The sequence below is a fragment of the Sorex fumeus genome, unplaced genomic scaffold (genome assembly GCF_029834395.1).
Source record: "Sorex fumeus unplaced genomic scaffold, SorFum_2.1 ptg000131l, whole genome shotgun sequence".
Classification (NCBI taxonomy): Eukaryota; Metazoa; Chordata; class Mammalia; order Eulipotyphla; family Soricidae; genus Sorex; species Sorex fumeus.
The window spans coordinates 32495112-32518239 of NW_026606188.1; positions in this window are offsets into that span (position 1 = coordinate 32495112).

The following is a 23128-nucleotide window of genomic DNA, read 5'->3' on the forward strand; positions in this document are numbered from 1 at the left end:
AGGAGAGACTCACTCACATGGTTGCAGAGTTCGCTGAGGATTGCATGCTGGTTGTAAGTACTGAGACCCCTAACAGTGGCATCACTGCATTAGACTCCGCATGTTGGGCGGTGCTAATCACTCTGCCACTGAAGTCTCCCTGGGTTCCCTGTACCACCACATGTCCTCTATCTAGTCTTCTACTGATGCGCACTTCAGTTGCTTCTGTATTTTAACTGCTATAAATAATGCTGAAATGAACACTAAAGTGGAGATAATATTATATGTTGATATTTTTGTGTGTTTCAGATTAGTAAGCAAAACTGGAATTGCTGGTTCATTTGACAGCTCTCTTTCCTTGTTTCTTAAGTAAGTTCTACAGCATTTTCCAAAATTATATTTCCAGAATCGATTACATATTTCCTTTCGTGATACCATGAATGGAAATGAAGGAGGTCATGCTAACAAAATAAGTCAGAAGGAAAATGCAAATACTGGATGATCTCTTTGAGACATGTAATATACAATGCCAAATGAACAGAACCTCTGTACTCTGACCACTGGACTAAGGCTAGCAAAAGGGTAAGGATAGAGGGTTCCCATCGACAGTGGTGGAGGCTTATTGATACTGAGAGTTTATGGTCACAAAAACATTGTTAACATAAAATATGACATGTAGTAGTCCTGGAGTGGTGAGAAGTAACCTGATTCTTTAAAACAATCACCCTATGACCCAAAACCATCACCTTTCTTGTTCGTTCCTCCATGAGAAGATGAGTAATTTGAGAACAACAGTTACATGTTCTTTAATTTTGTGTTCTCAAGACTTCTCAGTACTTGCTAGATCACACGAAGGTTTGCTACGTCTATTTGTTGAATGAAACAGTGACTTATTTCTGTTGATAAAATTAGTTGAAAGTTGATGAATCATGAAAAACAGAAGCTCTTAAGGACTGATCATCCAAGAAGAAAGTGATCAACTGGTTTCAAGGTTGAACAACCCAATATTCCTGCCACTCCAGAGAAGCAAAACATGAGATGGCCAACTACTGTCCGCTCCGAGTCAGGAAGAGGAATGAATTTCCCAGTAAGGTGAAGTGTTTGCATCATTTATAAGTAAAGTAACAATCCAGATGTGATTATGATGTCTATTTTACTCTAAATTCATTTTTCATAGAGCTAGAGAGATAGTGCCATGGGAAAGTGCTTGCCTTGCATACAGCTGACTTCAGTTTAATTCCTGACACTGTATATGGTCTCCCAAGCATAGCCAGGAGTGACCTCTTAGCTCTGAACCAGGAGTAATCCTTAAACACAGCCAGATGTGGCCCACAAATCCAAAAAGAATGCTTTCTATACTTTATTATCATTAAATGTGTGGTTTATTCAACTGATCTTTTCTAAGAGGTTCAGATTTATTTCTCCTTGCTATTCTTTTCATGATGCTAAGGATTAAATCCAGAGCCTCACACATGAGAGGCAAATGTCGCACTGAGCTGCCTCCTGGACCCTTCATTTTTCAACAAATTTTTTTTTAACAGTAACAAAACTTTTACTAATAGGACATTGTGGTTAAAACATTCTGTCAACAAATATTTTAACTAACCAATTTTCATCTAGTTTATTCTGTTCCATAATCTACCATGGGAACCTCAAAATTATACATGCAATGATTAATTTTCATAATCTACCATTGGAACCTTAAAATTACACACACAGGATGATAACTGTCCTCCTGTTGCTCATCAATTTGCTCGAACGGGCCCAGTAACGTCTCCATTTTGAGACTTATTGTTACGTGCTTGGCATATTGAATATGTCATGGGTAGCTTGCCAGGCTTTGCAAGAGTACTACAAGATACTCTTGATAGCTTGCTGGGCTCTCCGAGAGGGGTGACTAATCAAACCTGGCCTGGCTGGGCTGGCTGCGTGCAAGGCAAATGCCCTACCACTGTGCTATTGCTCCAGCCCAGGATGATAACTAATGATTTAAAAAGAAACTAATTTCCTTTCCCAGTATATTTCCTATGTCAGTAAATGGAATGTCTGTGCGTTAAGCAACCCACAACAAATTTTTTCTTCTCTTTTATTTTCTTTAGTGGGGTCTCCCTAGCAGCACTCAGAGACTGGGGCTGCCCTCTGCTTGGCCAGTGAGCATTCCATGGGGGCCTTATGGTTTGGTGCTATGGTCCAGCAGTGGTAGAAATGCTCAAGAATCCAACTCTGGGGGCTGGAGCAATAGTACAGCGGGTAGGGCACTTGCCTTGCACACGACTGACCTGGGTTTGATTCCCGGCATCCCATATGGTCCCCGAGCACCACCAGGAATAATTCCTGAGTGCAGGGCCAGGAGTAACCCCTGAGCATCACTGGGTGTGGCCCAAAAAGCCAAAAAAAAAAAACCCCAACTCTGTTAGTGGCCCTATCCATGATCGAGAACCACTAGACCTATACCCTTCTATGCTGGGGTTAGGAGACACAAAGTGCCAGGGATCAAACTTGGGGTTTTACGCATGGAAAACACAAGATAGCCTTTTGAACTATCTCTGCTGCCCTAGTTCAATTTTCTTAATATCCCATTTATCTGTCTCTTTCCACCCTCTCACCATACCACCTTTCAGTCAGGGAGATTCTTACTGTTATTCTCCTGGGCTTTTCCAACAGTCTCTGCTTTAGTTTCTCTCCAAACACAGTCCTATTAGGGCAGGCCACCCAAGTGGACTTTCAAAAGCACAAATCTCATAATACAGAGCCTTCCCTTTCCATTACTGTTGTGCTGAGATTCTGGGGTGAGTGGAGTGGTACTTTGTATGTCACCACCTGACTGTGGTTGCTCACATACAGACTAAGGCACTTTCCAGAGATCATGGTGTTTGCCAAGGGTTGCCCTTCTTTGTGGTACACTTGGGAGCTTGGAGCGATAGCACAGCCAGTAGGGCGTTTGCATTGCACGCGGTCAACCCGGGTTTGATTCCTCCGTCCCTCTCAGAGATCCTGGCAAGCTACTGAGAGTATCCTGCCCACACAACAGGGCCTGGCAAGCTCCCCTTGGAAGATTCCATATGCCAAAAACAGTAACAACAAGTCTCACAATGGAGAGGTTACTGGTTGAGCAAATCGATGAACAACAGGAGGACAGTGCTACAGATAGTGAACAGTGGGGAGCCTGGAGGGACAAGTAGAGGTTGGGGGAAGCTCCACATCTTCTGTCTTCATTGCTTGCTGCTGGGCTCAGTCAGTGCTGGCCAGGGCTGGCATGACTGACCATCCTGCTCGCATGGTATCTTGTCCTTTATTTGCAGTATCTCTCAGGGGGTAGCTCCCCTTTCATTTAGGTGCAGCTCTCGGGGTCCCAGATGGCACTCGGGTTGAAGGCAGGACCTTATTCTTACAAGGCAGATGTGCTGAACTCTTCCCAACGCCCTTTTGTTTCTTCAGAATCCCCAGGTGGATGCTGAAGAGCAGCTCCCTGAGCCTGGAAAGCCTTCAACTCTCTCTCACCTCCTTTCTCCTTTCACCACACTAGACCTACACATGCTTTGGGTACCTTCTCTTGATTTGTCCAGAACCACCCCAGTATAACTCAGGAAATCTGTGGAGGCTTCTTGACTGAGAGCTGCTCGGGGGTCATTCTCGAAAGCTCTCTCATGCCCAGGATTCCGAGAACGGCTTCATACAAATACCACAGAGTGGCTGCCGTAGATAACAGAAATCAATTTTCTCACAATCCTGATACGAGAAGCCCCAGGTCAAGGTGCCAGGAGGTCACGCTTTTCCTGAGGCCTCCCTTCTTAGTTTATGGGGACCCCGATCCCTGTGTCCTCACACCAGCATTTCTCTGGGCATTTCTGCCCTCAGTTCCTGCATCCTCATCTCTGTTTATTAAGATGCTGGTTAGATTCAATTAGCATCTGCCCCAGCAGCCTGATTTGGACTTACTGAGATCATTTTCATGGTCTTATCTCTGAAAACTGTAATATGTGAGATGGTGGGGTGAGGGGGCCAAAATATGTATTGGGGGTTGAGGAACACAATTCAGTCCCTTACACTTATAGTGGACAATACTTTATGTATGATTATTATTGTTATTATTATTATTATTTATTATTGGTTCCGGAGGTCTTTGGCTGCCAGGGCTTTGCTCGGGGTGGGGAGGGAAACTCAACCCGCTCCCCCTCCAAGGTGCCCAGGTGAGGACAGCCAGGCGCGTGGGCAGGAGACTGCACTGTTCTCTTCCAGGAGATGGGTTTTATAGTCTCTGGGTCTTGGCCGTTGATGGGATAACACGGCGCCAGTGACAGTTGATGGGTGTAATGCCTATCTACTGGAAGATGGGTGATCTGGGTGGAGGAGGCCCAGTCCCGATCTGAGCAGGCTTGGAGATCTCAGCCTCGGGTCCCGCATGCCTGGGCTCCTCAGCCAGTTCCTTCATGCCTAAGGCTCATCTGAACATGTGGAGAGTGGTCTTACACATGGCTGTGGCTGGTTTCGGAGGTCTTCTTATTATCTAGTTCTTACTTATGGAGAACCGAGCAGGCTACTGAGAGTATCCTGCCCGCACGGCAGAGTCTAGCAAACTCCCTGTGGTGTATTTGATATGCCAAAACCCAGTAACAATGATGGACCTCATTCCCCTGACCCTGAATAAAACCTTGAATGTGGCACTTTCTAAAATCTCAGGGGTAGGACGAAGAAGACGTTACTGGTGCCTGCTTGAGGAAATTGATGAACAACGGGATGACAGTGATACAGTGATTATTATTACTACTACTACTACTACTACTGCTGCTGCTGCTGCTGCTGCTGCTGCTGCTGCTGCTGCTGTTACTACTACTATATTACTCACTAAAATTGGTCTTCTGCAGATTTGTCTCTTAGCTATAAAAACTAGGTAAGGGAGGATAATGGCATTGAAATTGGGGAAGCTTAGTACCATCATCTCTGACCACTTGCTCTCCAATATTCAAGGTAGACTACAGACCGAGGAAGAGGATCAACCAGATGTAGGTGATTGCTGATGCTCAGTATCAAACACTATATCTTGCTGGTAGAGGGCTGTACAGGAAAAGGAAAACATGGGTGACACTGAAGCTCAGAGGCCCCCATATTTAGGCCCAGTCTGGGTTCCTGAGATAAACTAACTTCTCATAGCAAACCCAGATTCAGGCTTCATCCCACAACAGGACTGATCATTCCTGCCCGCAGTTGATTGTTGCTGCAACAAGACTAAGTCTTTCGATTCTGAAGCTCAAGAACCAACATACTCAGAGGTTTCTTCTATTTCCAGGGAATTTTATGGAAAAATTAAGTTGACTTCATTGCCATATAACCATTTAAAGGGCTTGGGATGTAACTCAAAAATAGAGCATATACCTTTCATGTGTGAAGTCCAAGGGCAACCTCAGGGGATAAAATGGAGCCTGGGAAAATGACTCAGTGGTTTATGGCACCTGTCTGGCAAGCCTAAATTTGTGAGTTTAATCTCCAGTGCTGCCACATAAGCTGAGAGGGATCCGGTAGATCTGCTGTCAGGGCCCCCTAAAATACAAGGAGTTCACAGCTGTACCACAGCCAGATTGTTTGAGCCACAGAGTGCAACCCCAAGTGAGCATGTGTGCAAGCATCACAATGAAAGAAGTGCAATGTCAGGAAGTACCACAACTAATGTGTGAGCACCACAACCGGCATGTGTGCATAATCCTCAATCATTGAAACAGGAAAAAAAGCAAGAAGAAAGAAGGAAAGGGGGGGAATGAAAAGATTAAATAACCATTTACTGTGAATTCAGATATGATCAGTGTCTAAAAATTTATGAAAGCTATTCTTGCCAAGATCTGCTAAATGTCAAAACTTGAAGTGAAATCTTTCCCAAAGAAATGAGAATAGTTGTTTTGTTATATATAAACTGTGACTTTTATCAATAATGTGATTAGGCTATAATAGGGAAAGAATAGCCTGGCACCCACTGCTCTGTACTACAAATGTGTGTGCATGCATGCATGCGTGTGTGTGTGTGTGTGTGTGTGTGTTTTCTGCCCACCTTGGTGGTGTTGAGGGAAGTACTCTGTAGTGCTGGTCTATACCTCTCCATGTTCAGGGGCCACATGGTGCTGGAATCTAATGCTGTACAATTTCCAATTCACAGGTCTCTTGAAAGCCCCTTTAAAATTGTAGGGCACAGGGGTTGGAGAGCTAGTGCAGTGGGTAGGGCACTTACCTTAGTATGCGCCTGACCTGGATTCAATATGGGCACCCCATATGGTTCCCTGACACTTTCCAGGAGTGTGAACACAGAGTCAAGATTAAACCTTGAACACTTCAAGGCATGGCCCCAAAACCAAAAGAACGAAAAGAAAAATAAATTCTAGGGCACAGATACAGCCTCCAGAGATATGTGTCACCTTCAGTGACCCAGCTGATTATGATACAGTGCTTTGATGCCACTCTGTATTACAAGTCAGAATTACAGATTCTGTTTGAGAGGTGAGCTGGATGGGAATAGGGAGGCCGTGTTTCCTAAAATGGCAATAAATTCTTATGATAGAATAATGTTTTATGATTGCCAAGGAAGTCAAAGGGAAGAAATTTTTATTATAGAATGAGAACTTTTCTTCTTCCTTCAAAATAGTTCATTAAATATAATTTTAAAACAACACATATAGGAAAGCATACAAAGACTCTTGATGAATTTTATCATTGTTTTTATGTACTTTATTGAGTTATCTTTTAAATATGTGAAAGTTGGAGCAAATTTCACATTCTTAGCTCCAGGTTCAATCACCAGTGTCATATGGTCTCCTGAGAACCTCCAGAAATAGCCACCAAGCACCACTGGGTATGTGAGTGTGTGTGTGTGTGTGTGTGTGTGTGTGTGTGTGTGTGTGTGTCTAAATCTACATACTTTCCTTTATGCCTCGTTTCTCCTCCATAATCAAACTAGTATATTCTCTGATCTTCACCACCACTGTAAAAATGTATTATTAGCTCATCAAAACCAGGCAACATTTAAGCATGATACATGATATTTAAGAAAGAATGTGTCCATGTATTAAATCTTTAATAAATATAAATTTTTATATGCATACTGAGCTCACTCTTAGGTTATAGAAGCATGATAGCTTTTAAAATTGTATCCAAAATACCAACATTATCCACTAATAATTGATTCCATCACCAGAGAATTCTGCTGATAAATTAAAATCAAGTTGCATTAAAAATAATAAAGAAGTGGGGCTGGAGCAATAGCCCAGTGGGTAGGGCATTTGCCTTGCACGTGGCCAACTCGGGTTCGATTCCCAGCATCCAATATGATCCCCTGAGCACCGCCAGGGGTAATTCCCGAGTGCAGAGCCAGGAGTAACCCCTGTGCATTGCTAGATGTGACCCAAAAAGTGAATAATAATAATAATAATAAATAATAATAATAAAGAAGTGCAATTAATGAACATTAAAAGTCCATTTTTTAAAGGAAAGTTCCTGTCATAGAGACAGGCTTTGGGGAGAGTAGCAGAAGGGGAACTGAGGACATTGGTTCTGGGAAATGTACACTGTGGAGGGATGGGTGTTGGAAAACTGTATGACTGAAACTCGACCATGATCAGCTTTGTAACTGTGTATCTCACAGTGATTCAATTTTACAAAAGAGAGAGAGAAAAAAGCATTTTTTTTAAACAAAGTCTTCTTTTTAAAAAAAATTCCTGTTTATCTGGAATTTTGCTTTCACTAGAAAGTTTAAATAGTAAAAATTTCCCCTTTAACCTTCATTTAAGTTTTTTTTTGTTGCTTAGATCATAAAATTATCAGTGGACATAATAACTTAAAACAGTACAATTTGGGAACTGGAGAGATAGGTCAGCTGGTAGGGCACTTACCTTGCATGTTTAGACCCTGGCATTCCAGTCCCTAGCCCCGCTAGGACTGACCCCTGAGCAGAGAGCCAGGAGTAAACCCTGAGCATTGCCTGGCGTGGCCCAAAAACCAAACCAAAATAACAAAACCCAAAGCAGTACAATTCATTTCCTTTCAGTTCTCTAGGCCAGAAGTCTGAAACTGGATTCTGGAATTAAAATGAATGTGGGCTGGCTTGGACTCCTGAAAGCTGTGCTTCCTGCCTGCTCCTGTTTCTCAAGGCTGCCACGTTCCTTGGTTGATGACCTCATACTCGAACTCTTGGAACTCATCTTTCACTATTATATTTCCTTTCTGTCGACTTTGATTCTTCTCCTGCTCATCTCATAAATTTTTTTGTGAATTTTACAAATCACAAATGAATGGTAAAACCTTATTCATTACAATAGCAAGAACAAAGAGAGGGAAGAGGGAAAAATACGTTGTATATCTTAAACTTATGCACATTACTGTATAATTTTTTTCTCAATAAAATTGGGGTGGAAGGGCTGGAGAGACAGCACAGGGATTAAAACACTTATATTGTGGGCAGGTGATCCTGGTATGATCCCTGCCACCACATGTGGTTCCCTGAGCATCACCAGGTATAAATGACCCGTGATTATATACAGAGCCAGGAATAAGCCCTGAGCACAGTTGGAGGGGCTAGAGAGTTAGTATAGTGTATTTGGTGCTGTCTTGCATGCAGCTCGCCCTGGTTCAAGTCCCTAGTACTACATATGGTTCTGTCAGTTTTGCCAGGGGTTCACTCCTGAGCAGAGAATCAGGAATAGCCCTTGAGCATTGCTGGTTGTGACCCCCAAACCAACAAAAAAATAATCTGAGGAGAGGAAGAATGAATTAATGAATTTTAAATAATTGACTATAATTTGGGGCTCTCATCAAAATTATCATTGAGTATTAAAGTTATCAAGAAGGGTAAACATTTATTAGTCTCACTTCTTAACCCCAGGTGTTTCTAAATTCTATAAATGACAAATGAAAAATGGTTCCTTTATGATAGTTGCGAGGTAACAATATCTTAATCATCAAGGAATGGTTCTTATTTGAAAATTTAAAGGAAATAATGGTCTTTATTTTAATTTTTTGATTTTTTAAAATTGATATTACCAAGCATAAACTTACATATTTCATTGCATTACTGCCAAAACCACATAATCATCACACTCTGTTTTTAAGCAATACTGGCACAACTTTTTTAAAAAGTTTACATGTGTTCTCACCCCATTTTTTGGTGGGGGTTCACACCCAACTGTGCTCAGAGGTTACTCCTGGCTCTGCACTCAGGAATTATTCCTGGCAGTGCTCAGGAGACCATATGGGATACAGTGAATCAAAATTGGGTTGGTTGCATGCATGGCAGATAGATGCCCTACCCTCTGTGCTATATATCCAACCCCTCATCCCAATATAAATTATTTTATTTTTAAAATTTTTATTTTATTTTTTGTAGTTCCCTAGCTGTACTTAGGGCACCTTGGAGCCATTCCTAGTAATATTGGATCAACCATGTTGAAGAATTCAGCGCTAGTACCAGAGGATACAGAGCTGTTCTAGGGGGGCCATCAAGGCACCCTGGCAGTACTTGGGGGGAACATTGGGGTGTCAGGGTAAAACTTTTCACCCCATTTTTTTAACAAAAAAATGTTTGGCTTGAAATCTGTGCCAATTACATAGTAAAATGCGGTTGACACTTAAATAACCAAAATATTCATTCTGTAGGAATACTTTAGCCTTTAACTGTAAGATAATTAACAAAGTATTGAATATTCCTGTCATATTTCTCTGAAGTCGACTTTCCTAGTTCCAAAGGCTGCTGCATTCCAGCACATTTGGAGAAAACAGCACTTGAAAGTGACCATGGTGTTTGTCCCCTCAGTAGGTAAAATATTTTACCCCTAGCACTTCTGAATGCCTGCCCTGTGCTAGCCTCTGTATGAGGTTTTGGGAACAGAGATGAATGAGGCTCCTGGCTCCTCATACAATGCCTGGCAGTGCCCAGAGACACTCAATGAATGCTTTTCGAATTAATGACATAATCCCTGCCTCTAAGGGGCTCTTGCCTGTGGGAAAGACAGACACCGAATTGTGACAAACCACGCTCTGTCAGTGCCCCCAAATCTGAATGGGAGTGGGAGTGGGTGTGGAGAGGAACTACTGGCATGCCTCAGATGCCTTTGTAATTTCTTATCGTGATGTCGAGGTCACACTGTCCCGTCCAGTGACACCTTCTGGCCTGCTCAGAATTGTTATTCAGGCCTCTCTCTCTTGCTTTCCAAGTCCTCATGGTTGAAGCTTGTGACACTGTGTTTGAACTCCTATTAATAGGCCTAGTCAGCGCCTCAGCAGATTGCATCTTAACATCAAACAGCCAGAATCCCCAACAATGACTGCCTGGCGCAAGGCCAATCTTCAAGCATCAAAGCTATATTCCTTGCAAATCAGCTCCACGTGATGACAAATAATGGCACTGGGATTCCAAACCAATTATCCCATGGTGAAAGGCACGTTCTTCAAGGGCACCCGGGGCTTTGTTGAAAAAACAGTAACATTGCCGATGCTAGCCCAGAAATGTCACAACGAACACAGCAAATCATGAGCGGAGGAATCAGAAAAGGGGTATAACTCATGCACCCTGTGTTGTGCCAACTCAGAAAAATTCAAGATCATACTGTATGGGGTGAGGTACAGTCTAAGAGTGTTTGATTTGAGATCCAGCCAGAAAAACTAATGGACCATCATCTTGTCTGGAATGCAAAAAGAAGTAATAGCGTGTGTTCTTAAATTCAGATCTCAACACTGGTGTTGAGTATCAGGCAATGGTGTATCAGGTTATCCACAGTTTAAACACCAAACCTGTATAAATATTAATGAGGGATATCAGTCAGGAAACTTTGGCCATGGAGACCTGTTTTAAGTCTATTTTATACATAACGATGTAGCACTGTAGCCCTGTCCTCCCGTTGTTCATCAATTTGCTCGGGTGGGCACCAGTAATGTCTCCATTGTGAGACTTGTTACTGTTTTTGGCATATCGAATACACCATGAGGAGCTTGCCAGGATCTGCCATGTGGGCAGGATACTCTTGGTAGCTTGCCGGGCTCTCCTAGAGGGATGGAGGAATCGAACCCGGGTTGGCTGTGTGCAAGGCAAACACCCTACCAGCTGTGCTATAGCTCCAGCCCATACAAAACAATAGCATGTCAAAAATTCAATTAGGGTCAGAATGATAGTACATAGGGTAGGGCGTTTGCCTCGCACGAGGCCAACCTGGGTTCAATTCCTCCATCGCTCTAGGAGAGCCCGGCAAGCTACGGAGAGTATCCCGCCCGCACGGCAGAGCCTGGCAAGCTGCTCATGACATATTCAATATGCCAAAAACAGTAACAACAAGTCTCACAATGGAGATGTTACTGGTGCCTGCTGGAGCAAATTGATGAACAACGGAAGGACAGTGCTACTCCTAACTGTAGGGAAGAGAGAAAGCTCAAAGTCAGGCTTGTCAGATCCTATGGCTAGGCTCTTACCCACACCATGAAGCTTCCTTCTGGCTATCACAAGTCAAACTCTTCTTTGCTTCTTTGTTCTTCGCACTTGCGCTAGGACTCCCAGTGTCTCTTTGTTGACCTCACCAGGAATGATCAGTCACTATTACTGTGCTAACCAGGTTCACTGGACAATCTGCCCTCTGCCATGGATCATATCACCATAGCAGATATGCAGCAAAGACCTTTATTGAGACAGCTCAGCTTGAAACAAAATATTGCACTCGTCAATTCACACAATATTCAATCATCACCAACTCCATCATTAACTGAAGAATATCTGGGAAAGCAGTTTCTCTGAGGGATCTGGAAATTTGTATTAAAGTCTCTGATCAGGGATTATGAATGATGTAAATTTAATCAAGCACTTAATTGCTCAGTGTGTTCTCTTCTGATTAATACATGTGGCGAGTTAGTCTCTGGCTTTCCTTCCAGATGCATTTGCCCCCACTCCATGCTCCTCGGTGCCCTCAGGATTACTGTCTTCTCCTAACAAACTGCATTACCCGGATCCTCTTGCCATCTGGCTCCTGGTTGGCTTTAGCAGCAGATAGGCGTTGGGAAGAAAGCTCACTATAATTCTGCCTTCTCCCCTTGCTTTCACACCTCATCCTGGCTACCCCTGGTAGCTTCTCTGAGCTCCACCTTTTCATGGGGCTCTGGTAATAGTGTTTTTATCCTTTGGCCCTTAGATTCAAGAGGAAGTAATGACTTTCTCCACTTCCTGCTCTTGCTTCTCTCTTGGCTTGCTCTTAAGCCTGTTTCATTAAATTCTCTCCATTTAAGTATCTCCTTTGAATCCTCTGATTCCTGCTTGGAACCAAGTGGGAATAGTATGCAAAGGGGCTGGCAAACAATAAAGCAATATCTATAAGAAATAAGTCATAAGTGGTGAATGATATGGTGGTTACTAGAGGGAGGGAGGTGGGAAGGGCATAGTAGCAGTCTTTGGTGATAGGATAGAACCAGGACTTTTGTATTTGGACATTCCTATAGACATAAATTAGGTGATTCCTATACACATATACATTGTTTTTCATATATGTGTGTATATGATTATAATCCATGTGTCCCTTAAAGTTCATATGGTAGCCTAGTGTGTATTCAAGGTGTGTATTAATTAAATCAGGATTCCAGGGAATAAGGCAAGTCCAGGGGCAGTATTCATGAAGAAAAAAGTTTCTACAAGAATTATCAACAAGTTCTGCATCCTCCTTTCAACTCTAACTTAATTAGTGATAGTGATAAATTAATTTTTAAAAAGATGAAAAAATTTCAGTAAAAATAAAGCTAGAAAAAGAGGTCATCAAGTTAGTAGTGCTATCAGGTAGGTCTAATTTTACTATCAATATTATATACTAATGTTTTCAACTTTTTCCTTGTTATTGTATCAGTCTAGAAACTTTTTAATGAATATTATCAAATGGTGCTTAAGATTATAAAGAATAAAATACACTTAGATTTTCTCCCTTTCCAAATGAGGAAATGGTTAAAATGGTAATTTGAAATTATTTCCAAACATAATTCATCTTCTATCCTCAAAAAATAGGTGTCTTAGTGGAGAATAAGATGCTGCTTTGTATAGATGCAAATATGTGTGCATGTGTCTTTCTATACACATATATACATATTTGGTACTTTTAGTGAAGTGACTATGATAGATCCTGCTTCCACATACAGAGAACAGTGACTCATTTTGTTTCTACCATATCTCATTTTGGAAGCGGGAGATTATATTCATTACAAAGCTTATATGAATATTAATGGATTGATATAGTTAGGATATGGAATCAACCCAAATTTCCAACAACATATGAGTGATTAATGAAATAAAAGCATGGTTTATATGAATGATGGAATACTATGCAGATTCCAGGAATAATGAAATCATGCAATTCACTACAATATGTATGGAACTGAAGAATACTATGTTAAATAAGTCAAAAAAAGAAAGATCAAATAATTTTATGATAAAAATATAATTTTCTTCAATTTACTAAGAAAACAGGTTTATTGCATATATATGTGTATACATATATATATATATATATCTGTATCTTTGTTTCCTAAGGAGTGAACATAACTCTTTTTGGGTTTGTTTTGTTTTGTTTGGGGGCCTGGGGACTTCACCATATGATACTCAAGGGCTATTCCTAGCTCAGGGCTCAGGGATTGCTCCCAAGTTGTGCTTGAGGGACCAGGAAGTGCCAGGATCAAACCTGGGTTCCCTGCATGCAAAGCATATAGTCCTGGTCTTTGGGCCATCTTCTGGCCCACTTCTAGAGAACTCTTGAATAAAGGAGAATCATTCCTCATCTTCACTGTTACCTGAAAATACTATTTAAAGGTTTAAGTAAATATTTAAATTACTTTCTCCAGACTATTACCATAAATAGATCTATGACAATCATTTGTTCACAGACAACAGAAATCAATTCCACATATTTAATAAAAGGAAATTTTACTGGAAATGTATCTGGGGATAGCTCAGCTAAGTTTGGGTATCTAGATGGCAGGAATAAACAGACGATTTCTTCAGGGCTCTGCCACAGAAGGCTTTGGCTACCAATGTTTTCTGACCTCGACTCACCCTGCTCAAAATTCAGATCCCGGGAGAATCAGCCTGGCCTGGCTTCGGTCCCAGGCACATTGCCTGGCCAAGGGGAGTTGGGTCACTTGATTGGCAGTTCTGGCAAGTGGAAGGAAGAGGGGTGGCTTGCCAAAGGGAAAGTGGGGTGCAGGATCAGGGAAAGGGGAAGAAACTCCAGACCAGCAAACAGAACAGAGTCTGCCACAAAAATCTTTGAAACATTTTTGACATAATAAAGTACTGGATATAGTACATTTTCGTCTTTAAATTAACTTCCACAGTTTAGACGATGGGACATTAAAATGCAACATGAAGTTAGAGTTGAAAGGAGGTTGCAGAACTTGTTGATAATTCTTGTAGAAACTTTTTTCTTCATGAATACTGCCCCTGGACTTGCCTTATTCCCTGGAATCCTGATTTAATTAATACACACCTTGAAAAAGGAGCAACAAAAGTTTCTTTGTGCTGGTGAAAACAAAATGACATCTGCCACAGCAGAGACAGATACCATCATACCATTCCTCTGTTACAAACAATGTTTTGATTACAGGAGTATTTTGGTTGACACAACAAATATCAAAGAAGTCTTCAAGAGTAGTTATTAATTTTAGAATAAGGTGTTACACAGATGCAGGCTTTTTTCAGATCTGTAGCTTCTTTGTAAAATTCTTGAAGAGGCATGTAAAACTTGCCCATGAGGGCAGAGTATGACTATACTGTGCTTTTGCACCAAGTTAGAAGTTGATACATCATTTTAGAATAATACCTACTATATTTTTACTGGGGAGAGGGGAGCATGGGCCACACCTGGTGATGCTCAGGACTTCCTCCTGGCTCTGCATTAAGGGATCACTCCAGGTGGGCTTGGGGGGCATATGGGGTACCCAGGATTGAACCCAGGTCAGCCGTGTGCAAGGCAAGCACCCTGCCCACTGTAATACCTATTATTAATAATGATATCTTATGACTGGTGTTTCCCAGAAAAATTATTTTAAAAGTGAGCAGATGATGGATTGGAGAGATACTGTAGCAGTTATGGTTCTTGCCTTGCATGGACTTGGCCTGGGTCCCATTCCCAGAACCCTCTACATTCCCCAGAGCACCACCAGAAGTGGTCCCTGAGCACAGAGCCAAGAGTATGCTCTGAGCACAGATGGGTGTGGGACCCAAAGCAAAAATAAATGAATGAATGAATAAATAAATAAATTAAAATGAGCAGATTTTGCTTTTAGAGTATTCACACATTTAAAAATTCTTAGAAGGAGAGTAAATGTGTTTTTTTCTTTTAATTTTAGGAATCACCATGAGATACAGTTTACAGACTTACAAATTTTTGTGATTATGTTTCAATCAAGCAATGTTTGAGTGCCCATCCCTCCACCAGTGCCCTTTCAAGAAAATGTGTTTAAGCCATTTCCTCTGTTCTTGGTTTATATGTATTCATTTTTACTATTTGTAATATACCACATAATTGACATATTTACTGTATTTGTTATTTACAACTGCTAAAAAGTGGACTGTATAAGGCTGGAGAGATAATACAGGGATTAAGGAGCATGCCTTGCACATGGTCAACCCAGGTTTGTTCCCCCACGTTGACCCCATACCGTTCCCCCACGTTGACCCCATACCGTACCAGGAGTCATACCTGAACACAGAGCCAAGAGTAAGTCCTGAGCATCACTGGTGTGGCCACAAAGTAAAAACGAAAACTAAACTAAAAAAATGGACCTCATAGACACACAATCATCTGCCTGTTTGTTTACTACTGGGTTTGTAATATGTGCTCAATAAATATTTTGAATTTTAAACACTCATGATTTACTTGTTTTATGTATGATTAATTTGCTGTCTCTCATTATCACTTGATCACTTGACATCCCATTACTCATTGATTTGCTCTAGTGGGCTCCAGTAATGTCTCCATTCATCCTAGTCGCATGTTAATGTAGCCCAATGGCATCTGCTCATTTTAGGAACATGAAGAGCCTCAAACCGATCATTCAGGGTCTTGACGAAGAAGTCTGACCATCTCATTGGTGGGCGGCCATGTGATCTTTTAACATCCCGTGGAATCCAGTCAGTAATGGCTCTAGTCCAGTGGTCATCTCCAAATCTCATTATGTGTCTAGCCCATCTGATTTTCTACGCCTTGGCAAATGAGACAGTGTCCCTGATTCTTGACCGGCAATGAAGGTCGGAACTTTGGATTCTTTCTCTCAGTTGAGTGAAGCGTGATACTCCAAGCATAGCTCTTTCGATTCCTCTTTAGGAGACCTGAAATAGCGTTCTCATCCTGGTTTCGTAGGGCCCAGGTCTCTGAGGTATATGTCAATGCAGGAAGAGCAGTGTAATTAAAGAGATGTGCCTGGAGCCGGAGGTTCTTTGTCCTCTTAGCTATTTCTTCGACATTCTTGAAGGTGTTCCAATCCACTCTCTTCCTCCTGTGCAACTCAGGTGCCAGGTAATTCATCATGTTGACTTCTCAACCTAGGTCCACATAACTGTTGCATTCGGAGATGTTCTTCCTGTTGAGAGTGAATGGAACATCAGGAATGAGACCATTTCTCATAAATATTGTCTTTGTGAGATTCAGCTGTAGTCCAACTTTTCCACACTCATGGTCGAAGTCGGCCAGCATTTGTGTTGCTTGGCTGATGCTTGGTGTTAGAAGAACGATGTCATCAGCGAAGCGGAGGTGGTGTAGTTGCCGAACATCTATCTTCACTCCCATTCCTTCCCATTATAGAATTTAGTTTCCACAGAGGAAATTATAACTTTGTTTTGTTTCCGAAACATTTCAAATACATTGAACTAGACCTGCTATATTTTATTATTCTAAATAAGTATTGGTGAGTGGATGAATTAACGAATGAAAGATATTCCAATAAGAGTCAATTCATCTTTCCCCCATATGAATTACTCACCAAATTGCCCCCTTGTATTTAAAAGTTAGAATATGACTAAGTTGAAGCTTTAGTATATTTATGATGATTGCTTTTTAACAGTTTTGAAGTATAATTTACATAAAATGGAACCTCATGTGCATGGCATAATAATTTGGCACTCTTACATATTGCAGTATGACTACCACCATAGAATTAGCTAACACCTATATCACATTACATAATTGCCATCTCTCTTTTGTGATGAAAAGATTTAAGATCTAGTCTCCTAGTGACTTTGAAGTTTACAGTATAGTACTTTGACTATAATCACATACTATGCATTAGAGCTCAAGAACTTATCTTTCAGTTGAGAATTTGAACACTTTAGTAACGTCTTCCAGAGACTTCGACCCCCTCCTTCCAATCCCTGGTTACCCACAGTCTTCTGTTTCTATGAGCTCTAAATGTATATATATATACATTTAGACCAGAGAGATAGTACTGTGGGTAAGTCATTTGCCTCACATGCAGTTTACCTGGGTTCTATCCCTAGCACCCCATGTGGTTTCCCAAGTACTTCCAAGAGTGATCCCTGAGTGCAGAGTCAGGAGTAATGTCTGAGCATTGCCAGGTGTGGCCCCAAAACCAAAAAAATAAATAGAGAATATATGCAAGACTCTGATCATATTTGTATTTGTTTACAAAGCTCCCAAAAGAGGTGAGCCCCATTGTAACTTATTCCCACTGCTTATACCAATAACAATTGCCAGAGTGCTTGTTGGGCCTCTAACTTTACAAGTCCTTAGTTCAGAAAGTTACGGTACTTACAAAAACTTTAAAAGTATTGGGTAGTTCTCTGGAAAGAAAGATGGCGGCCGCACCGGAGCCTTGTGGACAGCAGGTTTGAGCCGTGGGGCGTGGGGGCAGCAGGGACCTCATGGGAAGGGGGGCGTAATGGGCCGTCCTTCATGCCTGACTGAGGTCGCCAGCTGCCCTCCACGAGCGGCTCTCCGGCACGGCCACGGCCCCGGAGGCACAAGGACTTAGCACAGAGAGCCACCCACTTGGAGCAGAAAAGCAAATGGACTATGTGTTAAACCGCGCCAGCATGCCTGCCCGGAGGGGAAAGGGTGTTGACCCACTCGCCCACTCCTCTCTGGAAAGAAAGATGGCGGCCGCACCAGAGCCTTGTGGACAGCAGGTTTGAGCCGCGGGGGGGGGGAGGGGGTGGCAGGGACCTCATGGGAAGGGGGGCGTAATGGGCCATCCTTGACGCCCGACCGAGGTCGCCAGCTGCCCCCCATGAGCGGCTCTCCAGCACGGCCACGACTCCAGAGCACAGAAACCAATCTCTTAACTATCTAACTTTTAATAGAAATTCTCCCAGGGTTAATAAGTAAAATAGCAGAAATCCAAAACCGCGCGGCCGCAATTGCGGCCGCACGACATCATTTTATTCTTAAACAAAGTTGTAGAAAGCAAATCATTTCACAACGCTGTTTCAGCATGTCTGATTGGGGCGGGGGTGGGCGTAAACCCTAAACAATAATTGTGCATCTTCTATTGAAACAATGTATCTAGTCAAAGTAGATAGAGTATTAACTAGAACTCAACTGCCTCACAGGAATTGGGAGGGGTGGGAGGTGGGGTTCTATTGGGGTTCGCGGTTAAAAATAAGTATTGGTAAAGGGAAATGTGTTTGATATTTACATGACTGAGACCTAAACCCGAAAGCTCTGTAACTTTTCCCACAGTGATTCAATAAAGAAATAAATTATAAAAAAAATAAAAGTATTGGGTAAAGCTGTATTTTAATATAATGCATACTCAAGTTTACTTCTTATTAAAAATAAATTAGTGTCACGCACATTTTAAAATCACTGGACTGGAGCCATAAAACAGCTGGAAGGGCATTTGCCTTGCATTCTATAGACCCGGGTTTGATCCCCAGCACCCCATATTGCCCCTCGCCCCCAAGTCCTGCCAGGCCAGGAGTGATGCCTGAGTGCAGAAACAGAACTAATCCCTGAGCACTGTTAGGTATGACCCCCAAGAAACCAATAAAGTCATTTAGGGGCCAGAGAAATATAAGGGGTAAGGTGGTTGCTTTGCACGTTTACATCTCCATTTGAATCCCAGGCACCAATTATGGGCTCCTGAGCACCACCTGGGTCACTCCTGAGCACAAACACAGAAATAGCACCTAAGTGTTTCTGGGTACAATAGTGGCCCAAGCCTGCCTCCCCATCCATAAAAAATAAATCATGTAACTTTTTAAGGGTTATTAAATTATCCATTTATATTTGTATGGAAATTTTTTTAAAAATTTATTATAGAGGAAATTTGAACCAAAACACAGAAAATAATTTTTGAGCCATCCCCTCTTACTCCTCCTCCCATTCCTCTTCTCCTCCTCCTTCCCTTTCCTTCTGCTTGTCTGCCTTCTTCTCCTTCTCCGTCTTCATTTTTGGACCAAGTTCTGCTTTGGGCTTTCTCACTACTACCAGGCTACAGTGACCATTTGGGGTGCCAGGGATCGAAACTGGGTCATCAACATGCAAGGTGAGTGCCTCACCTGCTGGGCTTTACTATCATTCTGGCCCCGAACCTAGAACTGTTTGTGTTTTGTTTTGTTTTTAACTTTTTGACTCATACCTGGCAATGCCCGGGAACAACTCCTGGCCCTGCACTCAGGAATCACTCCTGACAGTCCTTGGGAGACCCTATGGATGCCGGGGATGGAACCTGGGTCTGCAGGATGCAAGGCAAATGCCCTACCCACTGTATTACCACTCAGGCCCCCTTCCTTCTTTTTTTTGGGAAACTTTTAAAAGCTTATTATAGTTTTAAAAGTTTTTCTACGGCTGAAAGAATACACTGGAGATGAACAGAGAAAGGTGAAGAACACACTGTAGTGATAAATTGTAAATTGCTTGGACAGAGGGTCACTGGAGAAAGAAGTGGACCGTTCAGATATGTGGTTTAGTGACAAAACTGATGAACTTCCTAAGGGACTGGATCTGCTGATAAAGGTAAGGGACAATCAAGGATAATTTCAGATGACTAATGTCACTATTCATGAAGATCCAGAAGGTGGGAGGGAGTGTGGGTAAAAACCAGGATTTTTTTTGGGGGGGGAGGAGAAATCTATAGTTTCATTATTGTTGAGTCTGAAAGGGTCTGAAATATTCATTGGAGACATTAAGTGGATTGTTTTTGTTGTTTTCACTTTGTAGCAATAAAAATGTCATTCCCTACAGTCTTTCAAGAATGAACTTTCCTGATTTAGAATCTAACTTAAAATGTGTAACAAAAGGCATAGGTTGTTTTTCTAGAAAGGGTCTAATGAGGCATTTTTTCTAATCAAATGTATATGAAGTGTCTAATTCTCGATTAAACTGCTCATTATTTTGAAATGAGGTTTGTTTTTGTTCCTTTTTTAACTTTGTTTGCATCCTAATGAAGTTTAATGATTTTGAGGCCAGTTTCAGAGAGTTGGGTTCAGGTACAAAGTTCTTCTTTTAGTAGCTTCTACAAGAAGAAAATACTGTCAGAACCTGGGGGTATTATGGATTGCAAGCTCATCTGGGGACACAGAACCACACATGAAGCCCTGTAATTTTCCTTAATTACAGAAAACATTGAGGCGCAAATAGATAAGAATTTTGAGGGGAAGTGGGAAAGACCAGGAAAAAAGCCAACTTTGAGTTACTGGGTTTTTTGGTTATAAATCCAAATGAGGACAACACAGTGGTCAAAATTACAGCTGAGCAAAGGGCTGTTTTTCTCTATGACATGGAAAATTGCAAGTTTGACTGATTTCTTCACTGAACTGACAGAATTTGATAATTTGGTCATAACGTAATGGATATGGCATGTGTACTTGTCCTGGACATTTTTTTTTCTTTTTGGGTTACACCCAGTGTTGCACAGGGGTTACTCCTGGCTCATGCACTCAGGAATTACTCCTAGCAGTGCTCAGGGGACCATACGGGATGATGGGAATCAAATCCGGGTTGGACGTGTACAAGGCAAACACCCTACCTGCTGTGCTATCACTCCAGCCCCATGTCCTGGACACTTATATGAATGCTCTGTTTTGCCTTGGAGGTTTTGGCACTTTCACGTGGGACTTTCTTTTGGGGGTGGGGGTTAAGCAACTTTGGGGCAAGATTAAACTTGAGGTCCTAAAGCTTCCCTGCTTTACACCAACATAAAAGTTTTTTTGTTTTGTTTTGTTTTTTAGTTTATTTTTGTTGGGCATTGGATACATCCTTCGAGAACCTGATGGTGCAAGCACGAAAGATCAAGTATGACATCATTGGTCTGACCGAGACAAGAAGGCATCACCACATCACGCCATTTTCAACACTGATGAAAAACTGTTCCTCGGAACATGTGAAAAAAGAGGCATAGTGGTGTTGGTGTTCTTGTCAACAAGAACTTGGCCATGAGAATTGATTCATTCGAATGCCTAACAACCCAAATCAGACGATTGCACTTGAATAGACGTGGCTCAGTGCCAGCAATTTCTATCCTCGTTGTCTACTCACTGACATCCAATTACGATGAAGCAATTGAGAAGTTCTACATGGAGCTGGAAAAGTTCTATCTACAACTTCTACAAGATCATTGTCGGTGATTTTAATGCCAAGGTAGGACCGAGGAGATCAGCCAAAAAGTGCACATCGGAACCCATAGCCTAGAATGGAACGAACAAGGTGAGAGACTGAGTTCATCATGTCAACGAAGACCATCCATGGTAACTCACAGTTCCAGAAGCCGAAACAAATATTGAACATGGGAGTTTTCCGGTGATGTGGTCAATTTTGTTCCACAATGAAATTGACCACAGCATATTCAATCAACAGTTTTGCCTGATCGATGTGACAGTTGTCCCAAATTTCCAAAAGGGATTGGGCGACCATCTCCTTCATGCAAAATTCTACTTCAAGGAATGGGGACAAAGGGCTGCATAGAATAAGAAGAGAACTCCCAGAATGACCACCAACTGGGATCTCTTGGGCACTATTGTGGCAATGTGGGAAGATGCCATTGACAACATTGACGAAGAATATGATCCACTGGTTCAGCACCTCCATGATTGTGTGAGGAATGCCGAGAGAGAGAGGGAGAGAGGGAGAGAGAGAGAGAGAGAGAGAGAGAGAGAGAGAGAGAGAGAGAAACGCTTGTCTTCAAAAACTCTTGAGCTCATTCACCAATGTGGGTGGGCGCGAGCCTCAGGCAACTGCAAGCAAACAAAGTCTGAGCTTGCAAAGCAGTGCAGAGAAGGGATAAAGGTAGACCTAAAAGAGAGAAGAGCAGCAGTGCTGGTCGATGTGGCAGAAACTGGGAAAAGCATTCGCAACACCCACCTGTCCTTGGCCAATTACAAGACCAAGATGACTGCCCTCCAAAGTCCTGATGGTTCTATCACATCTTCCTGAAGGGCAAAGGAGAAGATTATCCATGGCTTCTACTCAGATCTCTTCGATAGCCACATCCACCTGCCCACATACCAAATTCCGCAGGATGGATTTGTCATTCCCAACGTTATCTCTTGCAAAAAATGACATACCATTTTGTCCGTAAAGAAGTAAACAGCACTCAGCCCAGACAAGGTCGGACCCAAACCCGAACCTGAGGAACCTGCAATCAGTACTCATCAAAACACTGGCTCGGCTCTTCACACACTACCTGCCTGATTGCAAGGTTCCGTCCCAATGGAAAACCAGCAGGACTGTTCTACTATATAAGAAGGGAGATATCCACGACATTGGCAACTATCACCCGATTTGCCTGTTGTCTATTGTTTACAAGCTGTTCACTCGAGTTATCCTGAATAGGATTGGCAGAACACTAGATGAAGGACAACCATGCGAGCAAGCCGGGTTCCAAAAAGGATTCAGCACAATCGACAATATCCACACGATAACCAAGCTCACTGAGGTTTCTTGGGAGTTTAAGATGCCACTCTGTCTAACATTCATTGATTTAAAGAAGGCTTTTGATTCTGTTGAGACGGAAGAGGTCATTGAAGCCCTAGCCAAACAGGGCGTTCAAACTCAATACATCAGGATCCTCCGTGAGCTGTATTACAGATTTACCACCAGGATCTCACCCTTCTACAAGGAAGTGATCATCGTCGTCAAGAGAGGGGTTCGGCAGGGTGATACCATTTCACCAAGACTCTTCAGTGCCACCCTCGAGAACGTCA